The sequence below is a fragment of the Oncorhynchus kisutch genome, unplaced genomic scaffold (assembly GCF_002021735.2).
Source record: "Oncorhynchus kisutch isolate 150728-3 unplaced genomic scaffold, Okis_V2 scaffold3993, whole genome shotgun sequence".
NCBI classification, from domain to species: Eukaryota; Metazoa; Chordata; class Actinopteri; order Salmoniformes; family Salmonidae; genus Oncorhynchus; species Oncorhynchus kisutch.
In genome coordinates, this window is record NW_022265938.1 from 123,461 (window position 1) to 141,425 (window position 17,965).

Consider the following 17,965-nt stretch of genomic DNA (forward strand, 5'->3'; position numbering starts at 1 on the left):
GTATTTGGGGTGTTTCTCACATTCTTCTCTGCAGATCCTCTCAAGCTCTGTCAGGTTGGATGGGGAGTATCGCTGCACAGCTATTTTCAGGTGTCTCCAGAGATGTTTGTTCGGGTTCAAGTACGGGTGGCTGGCTGGGACACTCAAGAACATTCAGAGACTTGTCCCGAAGCCACTCCTGCGTTGTCTTGTCTGTGTGCTTAGGGTCGTTGTCCTGTTGGAAGGTGAACCTTCACCCCAGTCTGAGGACCTGAGCGCTCTGGAGCAGGTTTTCATCAAGATTCTCTCTGTACTTTGCTCCGTTCATCTTTGCCTCGATTCTGACTAGTCTCCCAGTCCCTGCTGCTGAAAAACATCCCCACAGCATGATGCTGCCACCACCATGCTTCACTGTAGGGATGGTGCCAGGTTTCCTACAGATGTGACGCTTGGTATTCAGTCCAAAGAGTAAAATCTTGGTTTCATCAGACCAGATAATCTTGTTTCTCATGGTCTGTTAGTCCTTTAGGTGCCTTTTGGAAAACTCCAAGCAGGCTGTCATGTGCCTTTTACTGAGGCGTGGCATCCGTCTGGCCACTCTACCATAAGGGCCTGATTGGTGGAGTGCTGTAATGATCGTTGTCCTTCTGGAAGGTTCTCCCATCTCCACAGAGGAACTCTGGAGCTCTGTCAGTGACCATTGGGTTCTTGGTCACCTCCCAGACCATGCCCCTTTCCCCAGATTGCTCAGCTTGGCCGGGCGGCCACCTCTAGAAAGAGTCATGGTGGTTTGAAACTTCTTCCATTGAAGAATTATGGAGGTTTTTTGTTTTAATACATTTGTAAAAATCTTTTAAAAAAACAGTTTTTGTCAAAGTGGGGTATTATGTGTAGATTGGTGAGGGGGGAAACATTTTGTAACGTAACAAAATGTGTAAAAAGTCAAGGGGTCTGAATACTTTCCAAATGCACTGAGAAATAAAACAGCCCTCAACCCATATGATCTAGTCCACAATAAACACTTCAACCCTTATGATCTAGTCCACAATAAACACACTTCAACCCATATGATCTAGTCCACAATAAACACACTTCAACCCTTATGATCTAGTCCACAATAAACACACTTCAACCCATATGATCTAGTCCACAATAAACACACTTCAACCCATATGATCTAGTCCACAATAAACACACTTCGACCCATATGATCTAGTCCACAATAAACACACTTCGACCCATATGATCTAGTCCACAATAAACACACTTCGACCCATATGATCTAGTCCACAATAAACACACTTCGACCCATATGATCTAGTCCACAATAAACACACTTCGACCCATATGATCTAGTCCACAATAAACACACTTCAACCCTTATGATCTAGTCCACAATAAACACACTTCAACCCATATGATCTAGTCCACAATAAACACACTTCAACCCTTATGATCTAGTCCACAATAAACACTTCAACCCTTATGATCTAGTCCACAATAAACACTTCAACCCATATGATCTAGTCCACAATAAACACACTTCAACCCTTATGATCTAGTCCACAATAAACACTTCAACCCTTATGATCTAGTCCACAATAAACACACTTCAACCCATATGATCTAGTCCACAATAAACACACTTCAACCCTTATGATCTAGTCCACAATAAACACACTTCAACCCATATGATCTAGTCCACAATAAACACACTTCAACCCATATGATCTAGTCCACAATAAACACACTTCGACCCATATGATCTAGTCCACAATAAACACACTTCGACCCATATGATCTAGTCCACAATAAACACACTTCGACCCATATGATCTAGTCCACAATAAACACACTTCGACCCATATGATCTAGTCCACAATAAACACACTTCGACCCATATGATCTAGTCCACAATAAACACACTTCAACCCTTATGATCTAGTCCACAATAAACACTTCAACCTTTATGATCTAGTCCACAATAAACACTTCAACCCATATGATCTAGTCCACAATAAACACTTCAACCCTTATGATCTAGTCCACAATAAACACACTTCAACCCTTATGATCTAGTCCACAATAAACACACTTCAACCCATATGATCTAGTCCACAATAAACACACTTCAACCCATATGATCTAGTCCACAATAAACACACTTCAACCCATATGATCTAGTCCACAATAAACACACTTCAACCCATATGATCTAGTCCACAATAAACACACTTCAACCCATATGATCTAGTCCACAATAAACACACTTCAACCCATATGATCTAGTCCACAATAAACACACTTCAACCCATATGATCTAGTCCACAATAAACACACTTCAACCCATATGATCTAGTCCACAATAAACACACTTCAACCCATACGATCTAGTCCACAATAAACACACTTCAACCCATACGATCTAGTCCACAATAAACACACTTCAACCCATACGATCTAGTCCACAATAAACACACTTCAACCCATATGATCTAGTCCACAATAAACACACTTCAACCCATATGATCTAGTCCACAATAAACACTTCAACCCATATGATCTAGTCCACAATAAACACACTTCAACCCATATGATCTAGTCCACAATAAACACACTTCAACCCATATGATCTAGTCCACAATAAACACTTCAACCCATATGATCTAGTCCACAATAAACACTTCAACCCATATGATCTAGTCCACAATAAACACTTCAACCCATATGATCTAGTCCACAATAAACACTTCAACCCATATGATCTAGTCCACAATAAACACTTCAACCCATATGATCTAGTCCACAATAAAAGTATAATAAAACATACAAATATGATGAACGATAAAAATAAGCCTCGTCATACTTTATATTATGTCCATATTGTATGTTTATGGAACATCTATCTATATTTCAGGAAGGAAACATGAAAATATGGTGATATCCGGTAGTTAGTGGTGAGTTGTAATCTGTAAGTTACCCTGTTGACCTTCCGGAGGACCTTGAACGGCTCCCCAAACAGGGGACTCAGCTTCTCACAGGGCAGGCGGAGGATGAGGTTCCTGGTGGAGAGCCAGACGTGATCACAAGGATGGAACAGTGGAGCCTCACTGCGGTGGTGATCCGCCTGGTCTTTCTGATGGCAGACAGTGCACTGGAGTCTCACGTGGGTATCGTTCCATATCACTTCCACACACCTGAACCACTCATCCACCCTAGGAGCTTCGGTCTGGCTCTGTGTCCACGGAGCCAGCTGTGGAGGAGTGTCGCAATGAATTCTGGGTATATTCAGCCCAAGTAAGGAATCGTGCCCACTCCCCCTGCAGGTCCTGGTAGTGACTCCTCAGGAACCTCCCCAGCTCCTGGTACATCCTCTCCACCTGCCCGTTAGATTGAGGCCGGTACCCGGAAGTGATGCTGACCGTGACCCCCAGCTTCTCCATGAAAGCCTTTCATACATGTGATGTGAATTGGGGGGGCCACGATCGGAGAGGATATCCTCCGGAAGGCCATTGTACTGGAAGACCTGCGGCCTAGGAACAGTAAAATAAAAATTATAATCAAAAACAACCATATCATGAAAAGCAACAAAGTCTAGGAGGAAGGGGCGCTACAGACTAGAAGATAGAGATGTCAGACTGTCTCAGTGTAACGGCTGTCGTGGGAAGAAGGTGAGGACCAAAGCACAGCGTGGTAAGTGTTCCTCTTATTGAATGAAAAAAAAGAAAATGAACAACAAAGAAACAACCGGAACAGCTCTGTCTGGACACACAAAGACTGAAAACAACCACCCATCAAACACAATGGAAAACAGGCTACTTATATATGGTTCTCAATCAGGGACAATGATTGACAGCTGCCTCTGATTGAGAACCGTACCAGGCCAAATACAGAAATAGAAAATCATAGAAAAACTAACATAGACAACCCACCCAACTCACACCGTGACCAAACTAAAACAAAAGACAAAACAAAGGAGCTAAGGTCAGGACGTGACACTCAGAGAAGTGCTGATTTAGGATCAGTTTTGCATTAAAGATCACAATGAATAAGATTACAGGCCAGAGGGAGGGACCTGGACCCTTATCCACAAAGAGTCTCAGAGTAGGAATGCTGATCTAGGATCTTTCCATATAATCTTGTTCATTATGATCTAAAAGACAAAACTGATCCTAGATAAGCCCTCCTACTCTGAGAGGTTTAATACATAGAGACTCTGGTGTTCTGTGGAGCCTGGTCTCCTCTCCTGGTCTTCAGATTCATTGATCACAGCACAGACCATCCCCAACAGAACACAGACCATCCCCAACAGAACACAGACCATCCTCAACAGAACACAGACCATCCCCAACAGAACACAGACCATCCCCAACAGAACACAGACCATCCCCAACAGAACACAGACCATCCCCAACAGAACACAGACCATCCACAACAGAACACAGACCATCCCCAACAGAACACAGACCATCCCCAACAGAACACAGACCATCCCCAACAGAACACAGACCATCCCCAACAGAACACAGACCATCCCCAACAGAACACAGACCATCCCCAACAGAACACAGACCATCCCCAACAGAACACAGACCATCCTCAACAGAACACAGACCATCCCCAACAGAACACAGACCATCCCCAACAGAACACAGACCATCCCCAACAGAACACAGACCATCCAACAGAACACAGACCAGAGGCGGCAGGTGATTAAAGTGTTGAGCCAGTAACTGAAAGGTTGCTGGTTCGAATCCCCGAACCGACAAGGTCTGTCGTTCTGCCCCTGATCAAGGCTGGTAAACTGTCATTGTAAATAAGATATATATTTTTTTTTTAACCTTTATTTAACTAGGCAAGTCAGTTAAGAACAAATGCAGTTCTTAACTGACTTGCCTAGTTAAATTAAGTAAAAAAAAAATATATATATAATCCCCATCAGAAAACAGTTTATCAGTGAAGAGTAGCCTACATTGTACAGAACACAGTGTATCAGTGAAGAGTAGCCTACATTGTACAGAACACAGTGTATCAGTGAAGAGTAGCCTACATTGTACAGAACACAGTGTATCAGTGAAGAGTAGCCTACATTGTACAGAACACAGTGTATCAGTGAAGAGTAGCCTACATTGTACAGAACACAGTGTATCAGTGAAGAGTAGCCTACATTGTACAGAACACAGTGTATCAGTGAAGAGTAGCCTACATTGTACAGAACACAGTGTATCAGTGAAGAGTAGCCTACATTGTACAGAACACAGTGTATCAGTGAAGAGTAGTCGACACTATACAGAACAGTTTATCAGTGAAGAGTAGCCTACACTGCACAGAACACAGTTTATCAGTGAAGAGTAGCCTACATTGTACAGAACACAGTGTATCAGTGAAGAGTAGCCTACATTGTACAGAACACAGTGTATCAGTGAAGAGTAGCCTACATTGTACAGAACACAGTGTATCAGTGAAGAGTAGTCGACACTATACAGAACACAGTTTATCAGTGAAGAGTAGTCTACACTGTACAGAAAACAGTTTATCAGTGAAGAGTAGTCTACACTGTACAGAACACAGTTTATCAGTGAAGAGTAGTCTACACTGTACAGAAAACAGTTTATCAGTGAAGAGTAGTCTACACTGTACAGAAAACAGTTTATCAGTGAAGAGTAGTCTACACTGTACAGAAACAGTTTATCAGTGAAGAGTAGTCTACACTGTACAGAACACAGTTTATCAGTGAAGAGTAGTCTACACTGTACAGAAAACAGTTTATCAGTGAAGAGTAGTCTACACTATACAGAACACAGTTTATCAGTGAAGAGTAGTCTACACTGTACAGAACACAGTTTATCAGTGAAGAGTAGTCTACACTGCACAGAAAACAGTTTATCAGTGAAGAGTAGCCTACACTGTACAGAACACAGTTTATCAGTGAAGAGTAGTCTACACTGCACAGAAAAATTGCAGATATCAATTGCATTTGTGACACAGGTAAAATCTATGGTCACATTTGTGTTTTTCTTAAATTTTTAAGAGGGATATTTTAATTTCTGATTCATTCCGGATATTACTTGAGTCCTCCCAGTGGTTTCCTATTGAAATGCATTTATACCTATTGTTGCCAGTAGTCGGAGGCAAATAGTACGTTTTGTCTTCACATCTGGTCACCTTTTAAAAAAATGAACTGCTGTAACTTCCTCATTCTTCTGAGAGAAGCCTAAAGGGACAGACGCAAACGTTATCCTGCCGCATCTTGTCTCCTGTTTTACAGGTTGGTACTATTAACAAACACACAATGTCACATAATAGTAATTGGACAAGGTTAGCTAAATGTAGACGAGTCTGTATAGGAGTTGTGAAGTGTGTACTGGTTAATATAACCGAGTAGAACAAGGCTTAGTTTTCCGGACTGTAGGCTAGTTGTTGTGAAAGTGGGTGGGGGGGGGGGGGGGGGGGGGGGGGGGGGAGGGGAGACTGGTGTCAAGTAGAAACACAATGTCGAGGGCTGGAAGTGAAATGGAAATGAGTGAGGACGAGTTACGTGAAGTGGAAGGTGTAGTGAAGAGCTCGGGAACCGGAGCCTCACATAAACGGACATGTTAAAGAAGAGTCTGGTCCAGTAGGAGGGACATTTTTGGAGAGTAAGATCCTGGCCTTTTTGGCGGGTCCATTTGTTTTTTGGCGGGTCCATTTGTAGTTTCAGTGTGGGTGTAAAATGAGTTGAGTCAGTGAAGGTAATCTGTAGTGGGCTTGTGATGTGTTCTTCTTCCGCCTTGGAGGGAGCTGGCGCTTAATATCGCGCAATTCGGTACAAGATCGGTTGTTTGATTTGTCCTTAAGAACAGGGCGCCATTGAAAGGAGTGATTACCGGGGAAGCTGTAAATGTGAAGGGGAACCAGTCGAGGGGGGAAAATCCCCCCCCCCCCCCCACCTCGTCGTTTGTTGCGATGTAGGCACGGTGGAGTGAATGGTGAGACAGAACAGTCAGTAGCTCTATTCGGACGTGATAATATAACCATGATAATATGAAACAGGTTCAGGGATAAAAGTGTGTTTGACTAAATATCCAAAACAAAGAGGAAGACATAATACAAACTGTGGTCCCCATTCAAATCACATTGGACCAATCATGACAGGTGAAAACTAGTGAGGTGAGAACGCATGTTATAATTCTAGCATTATTTTTGTTCAAACTGAGAACTTTTGTTAAATTGAGTCCATGAATTAATGTTTAATCCTGTTGGGGGGGGGGGGGGGCTGTTAGTTGAGCATGAATTAATGTTTAATCCTGTTGGGTGGGGGGGGCTGTTAGTTGAGCATGAATTAATGTTTAATCCTGTTGGGGGGGGGGGCTGTTAGTTGACCATTAATTAATGTTTAATCCTGTTGGGGGGGGGGGCTGTTAGTTGAGCATGAATTAATGTTTAATCCTGTTGGGGGGGGGGCTGTTAGTTGAGCATTAATTAATGTTTAATCCTGTTGGGGGGGGGCTGTTAGTTGAGCATGAATTAATGTTTAATCCTGTTGGGGGGGCTGTTAGTTGAGCATGAATTAATGTTTAATCCTGTTGGGGGGGGGGGCTGTTAGTTGAGCATGAATTAATGTTTAATCCTGTTGGGGGGGGGGGGCTGTTAGTTGAGCATGAAACAATGTTTAATCCTGTTGGGGGGGGGGGGGCTGTTAGTTGAGCATGAATTAATGTTTAATCCTGTTGGGGGGGGGGGGGGGCTGTTAGTTGAGCATGAATTAATGTTTAATCCTGTTGGGTGGGGGGGGGGGCTGTTAGTTGACCATTAATTAATGTTTAATCCTGTTGGGTGGGGGGGGGGGGCTGTTAGTTGAGCATTAATTAATGTTTAATCCTGTTGGGTGGGGGGGGGGGCTGTTAGTTGCGCATGAATTAATGTTTAATCCTGTTGGGGGGGGGGGGGGGGGCTGTTAGTTGAGCATGAATTAATGTTTAATCCTGTTGGGGGGGGGGCTGTTAGTTGAGCATTAATTAATGTTTAATCCTGTTGGTGGGGGGGGGCTGTTAGTTGAGCATGAATTAATGTTTAATCCTGTTGGTGGGGGTGGGCTGTTAGTTGAGCATGAATTAATGTTTAATCCTGTTGGGGGGGCTGTTAGTTGAGCATGAATTAATGTTTAATCCTGTTGGGGGGGCTGTTAGTTGAGCATGAATTAATGTTTAATCCTGTTGGGGGGGGGGCTGTTAGTTGAGCATGAATTAATGTTTAATCCTGTTGGGGGGGGGGCTGTTAGTTGAGCATGAATTAATGTTTAATCCTGTTGGGGGGGGGGGGGGCTGTTAGTTGAGCATTAATTAATGTTAATCCTGTTGGGTGGGGGGGGGGGCTGTTAGTTGAGCATGAATTAATGTTTAATCCTGTTGGGGGGGGGGGGGGGGGCTGTTAGTTGAGCATGAATTAATGTTTAATCCTGTTGGGTGGGGGGGGGGGGGCTGTTAGTTGACCATTAATTAATGTTTAATCCTGTTGGGTGGGGGGGGGGCTGTTAGTTGAGCATTAATTAATGTTTAATCCTGTTGGGTGGGGGGGGGGGGGGCTGTTAGTTGCGCATGAATTAATGTTTAATCCTGTTGGGGGGGGGGGGGGGCTGTTAGTTGAGCATGAATTAATGTTTAATCCTGTTGGGGGGGGGGCTGTTAGTTGAGCATGAATTAATGTTTAATCCTGTTGGGGGGGGGGCTGTTAGTTGAGCATTAATTAATGTTTAATCCTGTTGGTGGGGGGGGGGCTGTTAGTTGAGCATTAATTTATGTTTAATCCTGTTGGGTGGGTAGGGGGGGGGGCTGTTAGTTGACCACTAATTAATGTTCAACCCTGTTGGGTGGGGGGGGGGCTGTTAGTTGACCATTAATTAATGTTTAATCCTGTTGGGTGGGGGGGGGCTGTTAGTTGAGCATGAAATAATGTTTAATCCTGTTGGGTGGGGGGGGGGGGCTGTTAGTTGAGCATGAATTAATGTTTAATCCTGTTGGGGGGGTGGGGCTGTTAGTTGAGCATGAATTCATGTTTAATCCTGTTGGGGGGGGGGGCTGTTAGTTGAGCATGAATTAATGTTTAGTCCACAATAAACACTTCAACCCATATGATCTAGTCCACAATAAACACTTCAACCCATATGATCTAGTCCACAATAAACACTTCAACCCATATGATCTAGTCCACAATAAACACTTCAACCTTTATGATCTAGTCCACAATAAACACTTCAACCCATATGATCTAGTCCACAATAAACACTTCAACCTTTATGATCTAGTCCACAATAAACACTTCAACCCTTATGATCTAGTCCACAATAAACACTTCAACCCATATGATCTAGTCCACAATAAACACTTCAACCCATATGATCTAGTCCACAATAAACACTTCACCCTTATGATCTAGTCCACAATAAACACTTCAACCCTTATGATCTAGTCCACAATAAACACTTCAACCCATATGATCTAGTCCACAATAAACACTTCAACCCATATGATCTAGTCCACAATAAACACTTCAACCCATATGATCTAGTCCACAATAAACACTTCAACCCATACGATCTAGTCCACAATAAACACTTCAACCCATATGATCTAGTCCACATTAAACACTTCAACCCTTATGATCTAGTCCACAATAAACACTTCAACCATATGATCTAGTCCACAATAAACACTTCAACCCATATGATCTAGTCCACAATAAACACTTCAACCCATATGATCTAGTCCACAATAAACACTTCAACCCATATGATCTAGTCCACAATAAACACTTCAACCCATATGATCTAGTCCACAATAAACACTTCAACCCATATGATCTAGTCCACAATAAACACTTCAACCCTTATGATCTAGTCCACAATAAACACTTCAACCCTTATGATCTAGTCCACAATAAACACTTCAACCCATTATGATCTAGTCCACAATAAACACTTCAACCCTTATGATCTAGTCCACAATAAACACACTTCAACCCTTATGATCTAGTCCACAATAAACACACTTCAACCCTTATGATCTAGTCCACAATAAACACTTCAACCCATATGATCTAGTCCACAATAAACACTTCAACCCATATGATCTAGTCCACAATAAACACTTCAACCCATATGATCTAGTCCACAATAAACACTTCAACCCATATGATCTAGTCCACAATAAACACTTCAACCCATATGATCTAGTCCACAATAAACACTTCAACCCATATGATCTAGTCCACAATAAACACTTCAACCCATATGATCTAGTCCACAATAAACACTTCAACCCTTATGATCTAGTCCACAATAAACACTTCAACCCTTATGATCTAGTCCACAATAAACACTTCAACCCATATGATCTAGTCCACAATAAACACTTCAACCCATATGATCTAGTCCACAATAAACACACTTCAACCCATATGATCTAGTCCACAATAAACACTTCAACCCATATGATCTAGTCCACAATAAACACTTCACCCATATGATCTAGTCCACAATAAACACTTCAACCCATATGATCTAGTCCACAATAAACACTTCAACCCATATGATCTAGTCCACAATAAACACACTTCAACCCATATGATCTAGTCCACAATAAACACTTCAACCCATATGATCTAGTCCACAATAAACACTTCAACCCATATGATCTAGTCCACAATAAACACTTCAACCCATATGATCTAGTCCACAATAAACACTTCAACCCATATGATCTAGTCCACAATAAACACTTCAACCCATATGATCTAGTCCACAATAAACACTTCAACCCATATGATCTAGTCCACAATAAACACTTCAACCCATATGATCTAGTCCACAATAAACACTTCAACCCATATGATCTAGTCCACAATAAACACTTCAACCCATATGATCTAGTCCACAATAAACACTTCAACCCATATGATCTAGTCCCACAATAAACACTTCAACCCATATGATCTAGTCCACAATAAACACTTCAACCCATATGATCTAGTCCACAATAAACACTTCAACCCATATGATCTAGTCCACAATAAACACTTCAACCCATATGATCTAGTCCACAATAAACACTTCAACCCTTATGATCTAGTCCACAATAAACACTTCAACCCATATGATCTAGTCCACAATAAACACACTTCAACCATATGATCTAGTCCACAATAAACACTTCAACCCATATGATCTAGTCCCAATAAACACTTCAACCCTTATGATCTAGTCCACAATAAACACTTCAACCCTTATGATCTAGTCCACAATAAACACTTCAACCCATATGATCTAGTCCACAATAAACACTTCAACCCTTATGATCTAGTCCACAATAAACACTTCAACCCATATGATCTAGTCCACAATAAACACTTCAACCCATATGATCTAGTCCACAATAAACACTTCAACCCATATGATCTAGTCCACAATAAACACTTCAACCCTTATGATCTAGTCCACAATAAACCACTTCAACCCTATGATCTAGTCCACAATAAACACTTCAACCCATATGATCTAGTCCACAATAAACACTTCAACCCATATGATCTAGTCCAACAATAAACACTTCAACCCATATGATTCAGTCCACAATAAACACTTCAACCCATATGATCTAGTCCACAATAAACACTTCCAACCCATATGATCTAGAAACACTTCAACCCATTATCTAGTCCACAATAAACACTTTCAACCCATATGATTAGTCCACAATAAACACTTCAACCCTTATGATCTAGTCCACAATAAACACTTCAACCCTTATGATCTAGTCCACAATAAACACCTTCAAACCCATATGATCTAGTCCACAATAAACACTTCAACCCATATGATCTAGTCCACAATAACACACTTCAACCCATATGATCTAGTCCACAATAAACACTTCAACCCATATGATCTAGTCCACAATAAACACTTCAACCCATATGATCTAGTCCACAATAAACACTTCAACCCATATGATCTAGTCCACAATAAACACTTCAACCCATATGATCTAGTCCACAATAAACACACTTCAACCCATATGATCTAGTCCACAATAAACACTTTCAACCCATATGATCTAGTCCACAATAAACACTTCAACCCATATGATCTAGTCCACAATAAACACACTTCAACCCATATGATCTAGTCCACAATAAACACTTCAACCCATATGATCTAGTCCACAATAAACACTTCAACCCATATGATCTAGTCCACAATAAACACTTCAACCCATATGATCTAGTCCACAATAAACACTTCAACCCATATGATCTAGTCCACAATAAACACTTCAACCCATATGATCTAGTCCACAATAAACACTTCAACCCATATGATCTAGTCCACAATAAACACTTCAACCCATATGATCTAGTCCACAATAAACACTTCAACCCATATGATCTAGTCCACAATAAACACTTCAACCCATATGATCTAGTCCACAATAAACACTTCAACCCATATGATCTAGTCCACAATAAACACTTCAACCCATATGATCTAGTCCACAATAAACACTTCAACCATATGATCTAGTCCACAATAAACACTTCAACCCATATGATCTAGTCCACAATAAACACACTTCAACCCATATGATCTAGTCCACAATAAACACTTCAACCCTTATGATCTAGTCCACAATAAACACTTCAACCCATATGATCTAGTCCACAATAAACACACTTCAACCCATATGATCTAGTCCACAATAAACACTTCAACCCATATGATCTAGTCCACAATAAACACTTCAACCCTTATGATCTAGTCCACAATAAACACTTCAACCCTTATGATCTAGTCCACAATAAACACTTCAACCCATATGATCTAGTCCACAATAAACACTTCAACCCTTATGATCTAGTCCACAATAAATACTTCAACCCATATGATCTAGTCCACAATAAACACTTCAACCCATATGATCTAGTCCACAATAAACACTTCAACCCATATGATCTAGTCCACAATAAACACTTCAACCCATATGATCTAGTCCACAATAAACACTTCAACCCTTATGATCTAGTCCACAATAAACACACTTCAACCCTTATGATCTAGTCCACAATAAACACACTTCAACCCTTATGATCTAGTCCACAATAAACACTTCAACCCATATGATCTAGTCCACAATAAACACTTCAACCCATATGATCTAGTCCACAATAAACACTTCAACCCATATGATCTAGTCCACAATAAACACTTCAACCCATATGATCTAGTCCACAATAAACACTTCAACCCATATGATCTAGTCCACAATAAACACTTCAACCCATATGATCTAGTCCACAATTAACACTTCAACCCATATGATCTAGTCCACAATAAACACTTCAACCCTTATGATCTAGTCCACAATAAACACTTCAACCCTTATGATCTAGTCCACAATAAACACTTCAACCCATATGATCTAGTCCACAATAAACACTTCAACCCATATGATCTAGTCCACAATAAAACACACTTCAACCCATATGATCTAGTCCACAATAAACACTTCAACCCATATGATCTAGTCCACAATAAACACTTCAACCCATATGATCTAGTCCACAATAAACACTTCAACCCATATGATCTAGTCCACAATAAACACTTCAACCCATATGATCTAGTCCACAATAAACACACTTCAACCCATATGATCTAGTCCACAATAAACACTTCAACCCATATGATCTAGTCCACAATAAACACTTCAACCCATATGATCTAGTCCACAATAAACACTTCAACCCATATGATCTAGTCCACAATAAACACTTCAACCCATATGATCTAGTCCACAATATACACTTCAACCCATATGATCTAGTCCACAATAAACACTTCAACCCATATGATCTAGTCCACAATAAACACTTCAACCCATATGATCTAGTCCACAATAAACACTTCAACCCATATGATCTAGTCCACAATAACACTTCAACCCATATGATCTAGTCCACAATAACACTTCAACCCATATGATCTAGTCCACAATAAACACTTCAACCCATATGATCTAGTCCACAATAAACACTTCAACCCATATGATCTAGTCCACAATAAACACTTCAACCCATATGATCTAGTCCACAATAAACACTTCAACCCATATGATCTAGTCCACAATAAACACACTTCAACCCATATGATCTAGTCCACAATAAACACTTCAACCCTTATGATCTAGTCCACAATAAACACTTCAACCCATATGATCTAGTCCACAATAAACACACTTCAACCCATATGATCTAGTCCACAATAAACACACTTCAACCCATATGATCTAGTCCACAATAAACACTTCAACCCATATGATCTAGTCCACAATAAACACTTCAACCCATATGATCTAGTCCACAATAAACACTTCAACCCATATGATCTAGTCCACAATAAACACTTCAACCCATATGATCTAGTCCACAATAAACACTTCAACCCATATGATCTAGTCCACAATAAACACTTCAACCCATATGATCTAGTCCACAATAAACACTTCAACCCATATGATCTAGTCCACAATAAACACTTCAACCCATATGATCTAGTCCACAATAAACACTTCAACCCATATGATCTAGTCCACAATAAACACTTCAACCCTTATGATCTAGTCCACAATAAACACTTCAACCCATATGATCTAGTCCACAATAAACACTTCAACCCATATGATCTAGTCCACAATATACACTTCAACCCATATGATCTAGTCCACAATAAACACACTTCAACCCATATGATCTAGTCCACAATAAACACACTTCAACCCATATGATCTAGTCCACAATAAAAGTTAAATTAAACATATACACATATGATATATAAATTAGCCTTTCATACTTTATATTATGTCCATATATGGTCATGTTTATGTCCATATATGTCCATATATGGTCATGTTTATGTCCATATATGTCCATATATGGTCATGTTTATGTCCATATATAGTCATGTTTTCTGTCCATATATGTCCATATATAGTCATGTTTTAGGAATATCTACCCAAAATATTTCACCTTCTTTATGACTTTACCAAACATATAATGACATCAGTGATCGTCAAAATCTGTTACATTTGTCAACGTCTAAATCAACATTTGGGCCATTTAAACAGATTGTGTCCCTGTTATAGACACGGGGAGAAGGGCTTTGTAAAGGGCTCCATTTTGTTGTTCTGTAGCATATCCAATGTGTCTGTAACGTCAACACAGGGACTCAAGAAGAAATTGCAGTCAGTGAGTTCAATAATAACAAACATTGAATGATACAAAACAAGAGAAATGTCTGACAAGGAAACATAACCAGTATTACCTGCTGACTGATAATAACAGAGAGCAATATAAAGGTTAGGTAATCAGGAAGTAATGAAGTCCAGGTGTGACTGATGATGAGACGCAGGTGTGTTTTATGTAGTGTGGTTCGTTCTGCGTTGTGTACTTTTAATTTGGACGCTGCCACAACACAGACCATCCTCAACAGAACACAGACCATCTTCAACAGAACACAGACCATCTTCAACAGAACACAGACCATCCTCAACAGAACACAGACCATCTTCAACAGAACACAGACCAACTTCAACAGAACACAGACCATCCTCAACAGAATACAGACCATCCCCAACAGAACACAGACCATCTTCAACAGAATACAGACCATCCCCAACAGAACACAGACCATCTTCAACAGAATACAGACCATCCCCAACAGAACACAGACCATCTTCAACAGAACACAGACCATCCCCAACAGAACACAGACCATCCCCAACAGAACACAGACCATCCCCAACAGAACACAGACCATCCTCAACAGAACACAGACCATCCTCAACAGAACACAGACCATCCTCAACAGAACACAGACCATCCAACAGAACACAGACCATCCCCAACAGAACACAGACCATCCTCAACAGAACACAGACCATCTTCAACAGAATACAGACCATCCCCAACAGAACACAGACCATCTTCAACAGAATACAGACCATCCCCAACAGAACACAGACCATCTTCAACAGAACACAGACCATCCCCAACAGAACACAGACCATCCCCAACAGAACACAGACCATACTCAACAGAACACAGACCATCCAACAGAACACAGACCATCCCCAACAGAACACAGACCATCTTCAACAGAATACAGACCATCCCCAACAGAACACAGACCATCTTCAACAGAACACAGACCATCCCCAACAGAACACAGACCATCCCCAACAGAACACAGACCATACTCAACAGAACACAGACCATCCCCAACAGAACACAGACCATCCCCAACAGAACACAGACCATCCCCAACAGAACACAGACCATCCTCAACAGAACACAGACCATCCCCAACAGAACACAGACCATCCCCAACAGAACACAGACCATCCCCAACAGAACACAGACCATCCAACAGAACACAGACCAGAGGCGGCAGGTGATTAAAGTGTTGAGCCAGTAACTGAAAGGTTGCTGGTTCGAATCCCCGAACCGACAAGGTCTGTCGTTCTGCCCCTGATCAAGGCTGGTAAACTGTCATTGTAAATAAGATATATATATTTTTTTTAACCTTTATTTAACTAGGCAAGTCAGTTAAGAACAAATGCAGTTCTTAACTGACTTGCCTAGTTAAATTAAGTTAAAAATATATATATATAATCCCCATCAGAAAACAGTTTATCAGTGAAGAGTAGCCTACATTGTACAGAACACAGTGTATCAGTGAAGAGTAGCCTACATTGTACAGAACACAGTGTATCAGTGAAGAGTAGTCGACACTATACAGAACACAGTTTATCAGTGAAGAGTAGTCTACACTGTACAGAAAACAGTTTATCAGTGAAGAGTAGTCTACACTGTACAGAACACAGTTTATCAGTGAAGAGTAGTCTACACTGTACAGAAAACAGTTTATCAGTGAAGAGTAGTCTACACTGTACAGAACACAGTTTATCAGTGAAGAGTAGTCTACACTGTACAGAAAACAGTTTATCAGTGAAGAGTAGTCTACACTATACAGAACACAGTTTATCAGTGAAGAGTAGTCTACACTGTACAGAACACAGTTTATCAGTGAAGAGTAGTCTACACTGCACAGAAAACAGTTTATCAGTGAAGAGTAGCCTACACTGTACAGAACACAGTTTATCAGTGAAGAGTAGTCTACACTGCACAGAAAAATTGCAGATATCAATTGCATTTGTGACACAGGTAAAATCTATGGTCACATTTGTGTTTTTCTTAAATTTTTAAGAGGGATATTTTAATTTCTGATTCATTCCGGATATTACTTGAGTCCTCCCAGTGGTTTCCTATTGAAATGCATTTATACCTATTGTTGCCAGTAGTCGGAGGCAAATAGTACGTTTTGTCTTCACATCTGGTCACCTTTTTAAAAAAATGAACTGCTGTAACTTCCTCATTCTTCTGAGAGAAGCCTAAGGGACAGACGCAAACGTTATCCTGCCGCATCTTGTCTCCTGTTTTACAGGTTGGTACTATTAACAAACACACAATGTCACATAATAGTAATTGGACAAGGTTAGCTAAATGTAGACGAGTCTGTATAGGAGTTGTGAAGTGTGTACTGGTTAATATAACCGAGTAGAACAAGGCTTAGTTTTCCGGACTGTAGGCTAGTTGTTGTGAAAGTGGGTGGGGGGGGGGGGAGGGGGAGACTGGTGTCAAGTAGAAACACAATGTCGAGGGCTGGAAGTGAAATGGAAATGAGTGAGGACGAGTTACGTGAAGTGGAAGGTGTAGTGAAGAGCTCGGGAACCGGAGCCTCACATAAACGGACATGTTAAAGAAGAGTCTGGTCCAGTAGGAGGGACATTTTTGGAGAGTAAGATCCTGGCCTTTTTGGCGGGTCCATTTGTTTTTTGGCGGGTCCATTTGTAGTTTCAGTGTGGGTGTAAAATGAGTTGAGTCAGTGAAGGTAATC

General features: G+C 40.9%; 1 protein-coding gene across 10 annotated transcripts in view; it reads left to right on the forward strand.

Annotated features, from left to right (window-relative positions):
- The first annotated feature begins 6,194 nt into the window (after nt 1-6,194).
- Nucleotides 6,195-17,965, forward strand: part of LOC109882531 (protein FAM111A) — a 37,305-nt gene continuing 25,534 nt past the window's right edge. For 5 of the 10 annotated variants that reach the window (XM_031821558.1, XM_031821565.1, XM_031821571.1 and 2 more), the window contains exon 1: nt 17,461-17,512. The gene's annotated coding sequence lies outside the window, so the exon portion shown is untranslated. Of the gene's footprint in view, nt 6,248-17,460; nt 17,513-17,965 lie in introns of those variants that run through there. The other 5 variants (XM_031821569.1, XM_031821559.1, XM_031821568.1 and 2 more) reach the window with 5 other exon arrangements.